Genomic DNA, 9,055 nt, shown 5'->3' on the forward strand with positions numbered 1-9,055 from the left:
ACACACACACACACACACACACACACACACACACACACACACACACAACACTGCTGTTTATAACCAGAAGCCCAAGATAGGTCCTAGATGATGAAGACTAACCCTGAGCCAAGCACTAAAAGGGAGAGACTGGTAAATAAAGGAAAGCAGATGGAGGATGGAGAGTGGGAAACAAGAAAACAGGCTACCTCAGGAAAGGCCTGGAAACATTTCCCAAAGGAAAAAAAAAGAGAAAAAAGGTAAAGATCGAGCCATAAAACTGCTCCAATGATAATCTATTTCAGGGACTTCCCTGGTGGCGCCGTGATTAAGAATCCACCTGCCAATGCAGGGCGCACGGGTTTGAGCCCTGGTCTGGGAAGATCCCACATGCTGCGGAGCAACTAAGCCCGTGCTCCACAACTACTGAGCCCGCGCACCACAACTACTGAGCCCGCGTGCCACAACCACTGAAGCCTGCGTGCCTGGAGCCCACGTTCTGCAACAAGAGAAGCCACCGCAATGAGAAACCCTTGCACTGCAACTAAGAATAGCCCCTGCTCACCACAACTAGAGAAAGCCTGCATGCAGCAATGAAGACCCAACGCAGCCAAAAATAAATGAATAAACAAACAAACAGGGCTTCCCTGGTGGCGCAGTGGTTGAGGGTCCGCCTGCTGATGCAGGGGACACGGGTTCGTGCCCCGGTCCGGGAAGATCCCACATGCCACAGAGCGGCTGGGTCCGTGAGCCATGGCCGCTGAGCCTGCGCGTCTGGAGCTTGTGCTCCGCAACGGGAGAGGCCACAACAGTGAGAGGCCCACATACCGCAAAAAACAAAGAAATAAATAAAATAAAATAAATAATCTATTTCACAACTTAACTAAAGATAATAAGACTGAATGCAAAAATGGAAAAATAAATGGAAAATGAGTAAATCCAGTGTAACAAGTATAGCAGGCATCTGTTGCTTCCGCCTGCCCTGACCCACCCCCATTCTTCTGTCACGGAGCCTCCCAGGCCATGTGGTTCAGGTGGACCTGACCGCCTGGTCCTCCCTTTGCCACGGGTATGGGAATGTGACCCAGGCCTGTGAAGGTAGCCCATTCTCTCAGGCCCCAGGGATGGGTTCACAGGTGAGCAAGTGACCTAGGCTCAGCCAGGCAGTCTCTGCCAGCACTTTCCTGATGGAGTTCAAAGGAAGGAGCTCTTCCTCATTGAGGGTTGGGAGCAGGTTGCATGTGAACCTTGAGATGCTGAAAACCACCTTCACCCGTGAGAGATGGGGTCTAGATTACATCATTTCAGCCTCTCCATCCCTGGGCCTCTGTGTTATTTGAGCTAATTCCCATTTTTGCTTGAGCCAATTTAAGTTGGAGTCTGTTGCTTGCAACCGAAAAGTTCCTGATTAATTCAAGTAAACTTTCAGGCACTAAAATAATGGCTTTAAGTGACAGGCATTCTGGCCAGTTCCTAAGAACTTCCCTAAATGGCTAGATCTTACATTGAACTCTCGCAAATGGAAATATTGGAAGTGAAAGCCAGAGAGCATTCACAGAAAGCACTTGGTTCTGATTTATTACAGAATTCCTGGTACCAAAAATTTATGCCAACAAAAAGCACTGCACTAAAGTATCTCCCAAAAATATTTTGTGAGTCAGAAAATCTGCCTAATGGATTCCTTCACTTCAGAAACACTTATTGAGCAGGTCCGGGGCCAGGCACTGTGCTTGATGTTGGGAGGAAGCAGAAGGCATCCTCGCATAGGAAGATGCACAGTCTCGGGAGACAGACAATGTGAAAGTGAGCAGGGTAAGAGCTGTCATCCAGGAGAAACAAAGTGCTGTGGGAGCCCAAAGGCGGAAGCAAACAGCTTCCTCCCCTCCGAAGTAAAAACAACCCTTCCGTTTCAGTGGAGAATAGATCGCAGACAGGCTCACCTACCACATTCACTTGAAACGTGTCAGTTATGGTGGAGAAGATCCCCTCTAGCTTTGACATGCTTTCACACTCAATTAAAAGAAAGGGAAGCTGTACTTGTTGAGTTCCCACCCTGCGCAGGGCATGGTTAGGTATCTGTGTTAACTCAGAAGACAAGGTGCTCTGTGACATGATAGAAGTGTCAGGGCCTCGATAGGCTCTGAGACCTTCAACGAAACAGTTCAACAGCTAACTACTCTGACAGCCTTGGTGATTAAAATACTGCTGACTCAGTCAAAATGTAAGGGAGATGGGGGGCAAAGAAGTCAGTAATCAAGGCAATTGTAATTTTAATGCAAAAAAATCCCGAGTAAACAAAATATCCGGATTGGGATCAGACCCTGCACTTGCGTGACTCAGACTCACTCACCTCCCTCTAACTCCAGCCTTCCTCCGGAGATGGGGGTTCTGTGCATCTCGTAAGCTTTGTCATCTCCTGTCTGTCTTCCTGTCCCAAACAGTAAAACAGTCCTCCAAATGGACATGACTCATGTGCCCATATCTGGGGACAGCAGGATAACGTGAAGCCAGAAACTGTACCTACAAACTTTGCTTCCTATAGAGAGAGGGAGAAAGGAAGGGAGACGCACCCTCCACCTATGGACGCTTGCAGAGAGGAGGGAAGCTGGTGTGGAGCGTGGAACCCAGTCTTGCTACTGAGATAGGGAGAGGGCTTGGGTAGAGGGTGAGGAGACTGTGTGTCCTATAAGAAGGCCTCACTCACCAGGGTTATTAAAAACAGCATCAGACCCTCCTGAACAGTGATGACCTGATGGAATTAACCAAATCCTCCCAGGAATTTTGAAGACACCAGTAAGTAATGAAATTCCCCAATTTCCCCCATTTTCCCTCTCTCCTCAATCCTTTACTCCAGCCCCATTTTCTAGGAGCCTTTGGGGCCAAGTACGCCAGGTATAGGATTGTCCTCACCAGGCTCCATGCAAAGCAAAGGGAATGAGGCAGAAGTAAAACGGAAAAAACTAATAGGCTACCAACTCAGATGTCGCTGAAGACAGATTGGGACCTGAGATCTAGCCAAATTCTGCTCCTAACCCATCCATTTTTTCATCTACAAATTGAAGATGTATTTCTTGCTTTGCTATATCGAGGCATTCCCAAAGAAAAAAAGACTACAAAACAAAAAGGGCTTCGGATACAAGAAATTATTCTGTATATGTAGCTATAGAATTTTCCAAAAATTATTTTTAATTTGCTTTTAATATAACATAAGGGTGGGGAAGTTCTTGGCATTAGCTGTGATTTGTACTGAATGGGGAAGCATGCCACTTCACTACCCACATTAAAATAACCAAGATAGCTGACATTTACGTGCCACACATCATACCAGGTTTATATATATTAACTCATTTAAAGGTAGAGTTTTTTTTTTTAAATAATGGAGTTCAAAGAAAATTAAAGGGAATTTACGTATCTTCTGTTTATTAAGAGACATTTTTTCATTCATTTGACAAAGACTTATGAATGGATAAATGAAGATACAGGATTTTTACTTCTATATATTTAAGGCCTCATAGAATTTCATGTTATCTTAGGAGATTTTGGAGTCATTCATAAGACAGAAAACCGATTTAGCCAATAATTGGATTATACTGACATCAAAAGTTATCTCAGGCTCTGAACTCACAGTCAAATATATTTCCCCTACTGATACCTTAAAACCATGCAGTTTTTTATATTTTGACTTTTGATGGTCTCCTCTCATCCCGGAAATCACCAAAATGCCCTCAAGTAGTTCATGCAAAGCAGCCATTCAAAAAACATTTAGTTAACACCTACTGTGTTCTAAGGACGTTGTTAGTTGCTGGATCTACGGGAATAAATACGGTCCAGCTCTCACCCATGAAGAGATCATTGTTGAATGAAGACGTACACAAATAATTACAATACATCCCGATATGTGGCAACAGAGAGGAACACGGAAAGTGGGCATGAAGGATCCAAACTGCGTATTCTCGATCTTTCACATTCTAGGAACAAAGAAGTACAACACCCACTTCATAACATTGAATGATGTTTTCAGATGATCAAGAGAAAATCTACAACCAAGTGAGCAAAAAACTGGGAAGCTGATGTTTAGAAACCTTATCAGGAAGTGTGGATTATCACACTCTTGAGAGATGTCCCTTTTACCCCAGCGTGCAAGTCTTTCGGAGTCAGATGGTGAAATCAATCATTGAGGCATCAGATTTCAGAGCCAGCTGGGAAGAACTGGCTGGACTCCAGCTCCATGGAATGGCCTGGGCGGGGCAACCCTCTGGATAGGCGTCCTGCACTGTTTGCTTAAAGCCCTTCTAGCACCTGCTGCAAGCAGCAGCTGACTGGTCTAGGACATCCCCCACCCCCGTGCCTTTCCCAGGTGTTCTGGTAAAAAGCACCCCTGAAAGTCATTGAGACTGAGGAAAGGAGAAGGGAGGAACAGAGCACAGCAGAAATTCTCAAATGAGTTAAAAAAATGAATTCTCTATCTCACTAAGCCAAAGAGGATCCATATAATACACTAAGGCTACAAGGGAGCTACAATTCCTCCCCAATTAGCCCTTTATTTTGGCCATGGCTCCACAAAATAAAGAATTGACACCCAGACAATTCAAGTCACTTGGGAATAGCCCCTTCCTATTCTTGCCAATAATTGTCATTATTTTCCCACACGTTATTTGAAGACTATTGACCGTCCATGCCTTACCCAACGAATAACTTGTCCAATTGTAAAAATGTCGTTGCTGGAACAACTAGACATCCAGACGTGAGAACTCTGAGGCCCAGACCAACTAGCTGAATTGTCAGGAAGTTGGTAGTAGAAAATAGCCTAGAAGACCCCAACGGAGCTCTGGAGCCCTCACTGAGGGCTTTGGTCAAAAAGTGTCTTGTATATGTTATGTCTCTCACTCAGACAATGATACTGAAGGAGAAAGAATAATAGAATTTACATTTGTGAAAGGTTTTCTATATATTAACAAGCTTCCGTGTATGTTTTTGTTTTTTGTTTTTTTTGGCAAGGCTGGTGTCTCTTCCTAGCTATTAGCTCACTCCCTTACTGTGCTTCAGATTCTTTGATTCCGGGAGAACAGCCTTAAGGCTCAGCCCGAGAACACTGCACGCACTCCCCCGTCTCCTCACCTCCACGGTAGAAGGTCCACTTGGAAGCCGCCCAGGCCAAGTCCTCCCCAAGGAAGGGAGAGGATCCCACCCAAAGAGCTCGCGGAGCTCCCGCCACCTCCAGTGCGCATGTGCTCCCCGCCCCAGCAGGGACCACCGCTGGAATTTAGCAGGAAGCCTGCAGAATAATTACTATCGCTGACAGCTGTTAAGGGTCCATTAGGGAGTGTCAGTTTCCCACAGGCAGCTGCATTTCTGAGAAAAGGGCCTGACCTTGGGGCAAAAACAACAACAACAAAAAAACCCCACAAAACTCGCAGCTCTTTCTATTTCAAGAGAACAAGTTGTTGAACCTGAAGTGGCAAGAGAGTTTGCAAACCCCTTGACCCCTCACTTCTGGCACGTTCCATCCACTCTGGGCTAAGATGTGGGTCTGGACTATAACATAAGCACTTCCCCTCCCTACCTCCAAAACACATGCTGAGAACATGGTGAACAGCCTTAGGAATTCTTCACAATCAAGGAGGAAGTTGGGGAGACTTGGGTTTGAAAGATGAGGCCAACCATGGCACATGCTTGGATATCCATTTATCACCTCGTGTTTGGGAATGTCAGTAAGTGCATGTACAGTGGTTGGTGTTTGGAAGAAACAAAGGAGGCATCAGATGCCATCCCTGCCCTGGAGGAGCATACAATCTGGAACGAGAGCTAACACTGGGAAGCAATTAAAAACCAAAACAAGACTAAGTACTACACATAACTCAGAGATGGTATCCCATGGCACTCACAGAGCTTAGGGAGCAGAGAGGTCACCAAAGGCCAGAGTGTGGCCCTCAACCTCCCTTTCTTCAGGCCCTCTGTAGATGCTGTCCTCCCAGGAGTCTGCCCCAGCATTCTTGCTCAGTAGTTCCTAAGAACCCATCTGAGGACTCTCTCAGGTGCTGCTGACACGTACCCAACTTGAATGAGCATTAAGAGAGTGCGTCTCATAGAGAACAGACTTGTGGTTGCCAAGGGGGCAGGAGGGATGGAGTGGGAGTTTGGGGTTAACAGATCCATACCATTATATATAGAATAGATAACAACATATATATAGATAACAACAATATATAGATAACAACAAAGTCCTACTGTATAGCACAGGGAACTATATTCAATATCCTATGATAAACCATACTGGAAAAGAATATATTTAAAAAGGGATGTACATATATGTAAAGCTGAATCACTTTGCTGTACAGCAGAAATTAATACAACACTGTACATCAACTATACTTCAATTAAAAATAAAGACAGCGGGTCTCCATCCTGGAAGCACATTAGAATCACTCAGGGACCTTTAGAGATGACCTATGCCCCAATTCTGTCCCAGACCGATTGAATCATAATCCCCAGATGAGGGTCCCCAGCATCAGATTCCGGTGGGTACAAGGAGGAAAACCACCGGTTTAAGCAACAGAGGGTAATTTGCAGGCTCACCAAGGAAACCACCGGAAGGGCCAGGTGGAGCTGCCTTAGGGACAGCCGGAGCCAGGACATTGAACACAGGTCTCCTCTGTTCCCCTGCTCACTTTCACACCCCTCTGCTGCATCTTCTCAGACCACTTCCTCCGTGAGGTGGGATTCATTGCCAGTGGCGGCTCCGGCTCACTCTTTAGCAACTAGAAAGGAGAGGGCTTCCTTTCCTTGGGTCTATATTGAACCCTCGACCTTCAGTTTTTAAAAAAAGGCAAAACTCTGACTGGCCTATGTGCCACCCCTTGACCTGTGTTGAGATATTATCGTTGGTCTAGCTTGGTTCATGTTCATGTTGCTACCTCTGAGGAGTGCTGGGAGACTAAAATAAAGCCTTGCTGTTCAAAGTGTGGTTCATGGACCAGCCGTGTAGACATCACCCAGGAACTTGTTACACATGGAAATTCTCAGGCCCCATCTCAGACCTGCTGATTCAGAACCTGCCTTCTAGCAAGATCCCCAGGTGATTTGTATGCACGTGAAAGCTTGAGAAGGTCTGCTCTGTGCTCTGGTATTACTTTCTCAGTTGGTGAGAGTATAGGTATTCCTTTCTCTTGGTTTTATGTCAAAGCCGCAGAAAACAGATGCCACCATTCCCCTTCTGCCACTCCCACCAGCAGCAGTACCAACACCTGGTCTCGCCTGGTTGGCAAGAAACCCAGTCAAGCTCCTTGCACTATTTCCCTTTGCCCTTCTTAAAAGCTAGCTCTGAGGACTTCCCTGGTGGTGCAGTGGTTAAGAATCCGCCTGCCAATGCAGGCGACACAAGTTCGATCCCTGGTCCAGGAAGATCCCACATGCCGTGGAGCAACTAAGCCCGCGAGCCACAACCGCTGAGCCCTCGCGCCACAACTACTGAAGCCCGCCTGCTCTAGAGCCCGCGTGCCGCAACTGTTGAGCCCACACACCGCAACTACTGAAGCCTGCGCGCTCTAGGGGCCCACGTGCCACAACTACTGACCCCGCATGCTGCAACTACTGAAGCCTCACGACTAGAGACTGTGCTCCGCAACAAGAGAAGCCTGCGCACCGCAAACGAAGAGTAGTCCCTGCTCGCCACAACTAGAGAAAGCCCACACACAGCCATGAAGACCCAACGCAGCCAAAAATAAATAAAATTAAAAAAAAATAAAAATAAAAGCTGGCTCTGATCAGCAGACTCGGGTCTGCGGTTTTGCTGCAGTAGCTGATATGGAAGGGGATGTGGTGCTCTGGGCCAAGTAGGGTCCAGCAGCTGGTGCTTATCAGCCCCACCCTGAGATACACACAGATGTGTCCACGCTGACCTTCCTGGCTGAGGACATGTGGGAACTCAGAGCTTCCCATGGGAATGGATGATGGAGCAAGGAAGCGAGAAGGTTGATGTAGGTGTGATGGCATCCTGCCAATTGCCTCTGAATGCAGAGCCCTCGCGTCTCTGCCAGCCAGAGAGGGGGATTTGCCTCTGAAACCCGGAAGCATTTGGGAAGCACAAACATACAGTTTAGGCATCTGGTCACTCTGTCTGCTCAGTGATGCTCTAGGTTCCCCCGGAGGATACCATTCTTACGTTCAGCGCACACCCGAGGCCCCAAGCCCACCTTCTGTGACCAGGTGTCAGCCAGTTTTTTTATCCTTACCTTTCCCTCCCCCTGTCCATTTCCTTTCCCACTCCATGAGGAAAGGGTAAAAATTAGTGGGCGTTCAGTAAATATTAGTTGAAGAAATAAATAGATGAATAAATAAACAAATGAAATTTTTCATATTTTTGAAGGAAAGAGAGTTGACCTTGGCTTTCATCTGCTTTGATGGATAAATAGTTTCACTTCTGGGGAACTACATGGAATGACCATTTAAAAAAATCATCACTTCACTTTTGTTTATATCTTTCCTACATCTCCACCCTCTACAAACAAGAAATCCGCTATATATTTGTACTCCAGGGCCTCAAATTTTTATTCTCCCAAATATGAGCTACAGGAAAAGCCTTTGGTCTCAATGGCTTCTTACCAGCAGCTCCCCTAAAGGATGAAGATCATTTCCCCCCAGTTATTTGAGTACTTTCATCCCAAGAAAAAATATATTTCTATCCTCTTATTCCAGAGCAGAATTAGAAATGAGAGCTGGCCTAACTACTTCATCTTATAGAGAAGGGAACTGAACTCCAAGGAAGGGACTAGATTTGTCCAAGGCCACACAAATAGTAAGAGGCAAATTGTGAGTCTCCTTAGTTCTGATCTAGTTTTTTCTTTCATACCACAGTGTAGCCCATTGACTGCCCTTAACTCAGGGGCAATGGCATGGCCACTTTCCTGTGGTAAGAAGCAGCCTAGGAAAGGGCCCCACCAAGTGTTCAGTCCAGCAGCCCCACCTCTAATGGGGGGCAGGGGGAGGATGGACCACGCAGAATACCTGCGGCCAATTCCACACCAGCCCCAAAGTTACTGACCTGATTTTCCAAAAGCCCACTTTTTTCTGTCTCCCT

The sequence above is a fragment of the Monodon monoceros genome, unplaced genomic scaffold, assembly GCF_005190385.1.
Source record: "Monodon monoceros isolate NGI ecotype Baffin Bay Population unplaced genomic scaffold, NGI_Narwhal_1 Super_Scaffold_16, whole genome shotgun sequence".
Taxonomy (NCBI): Eukaryota; Metazoa; Chordata; class Mammalia; order Artiodactyla; family Monodontidae; genus Monodon; species Monodon monoceros.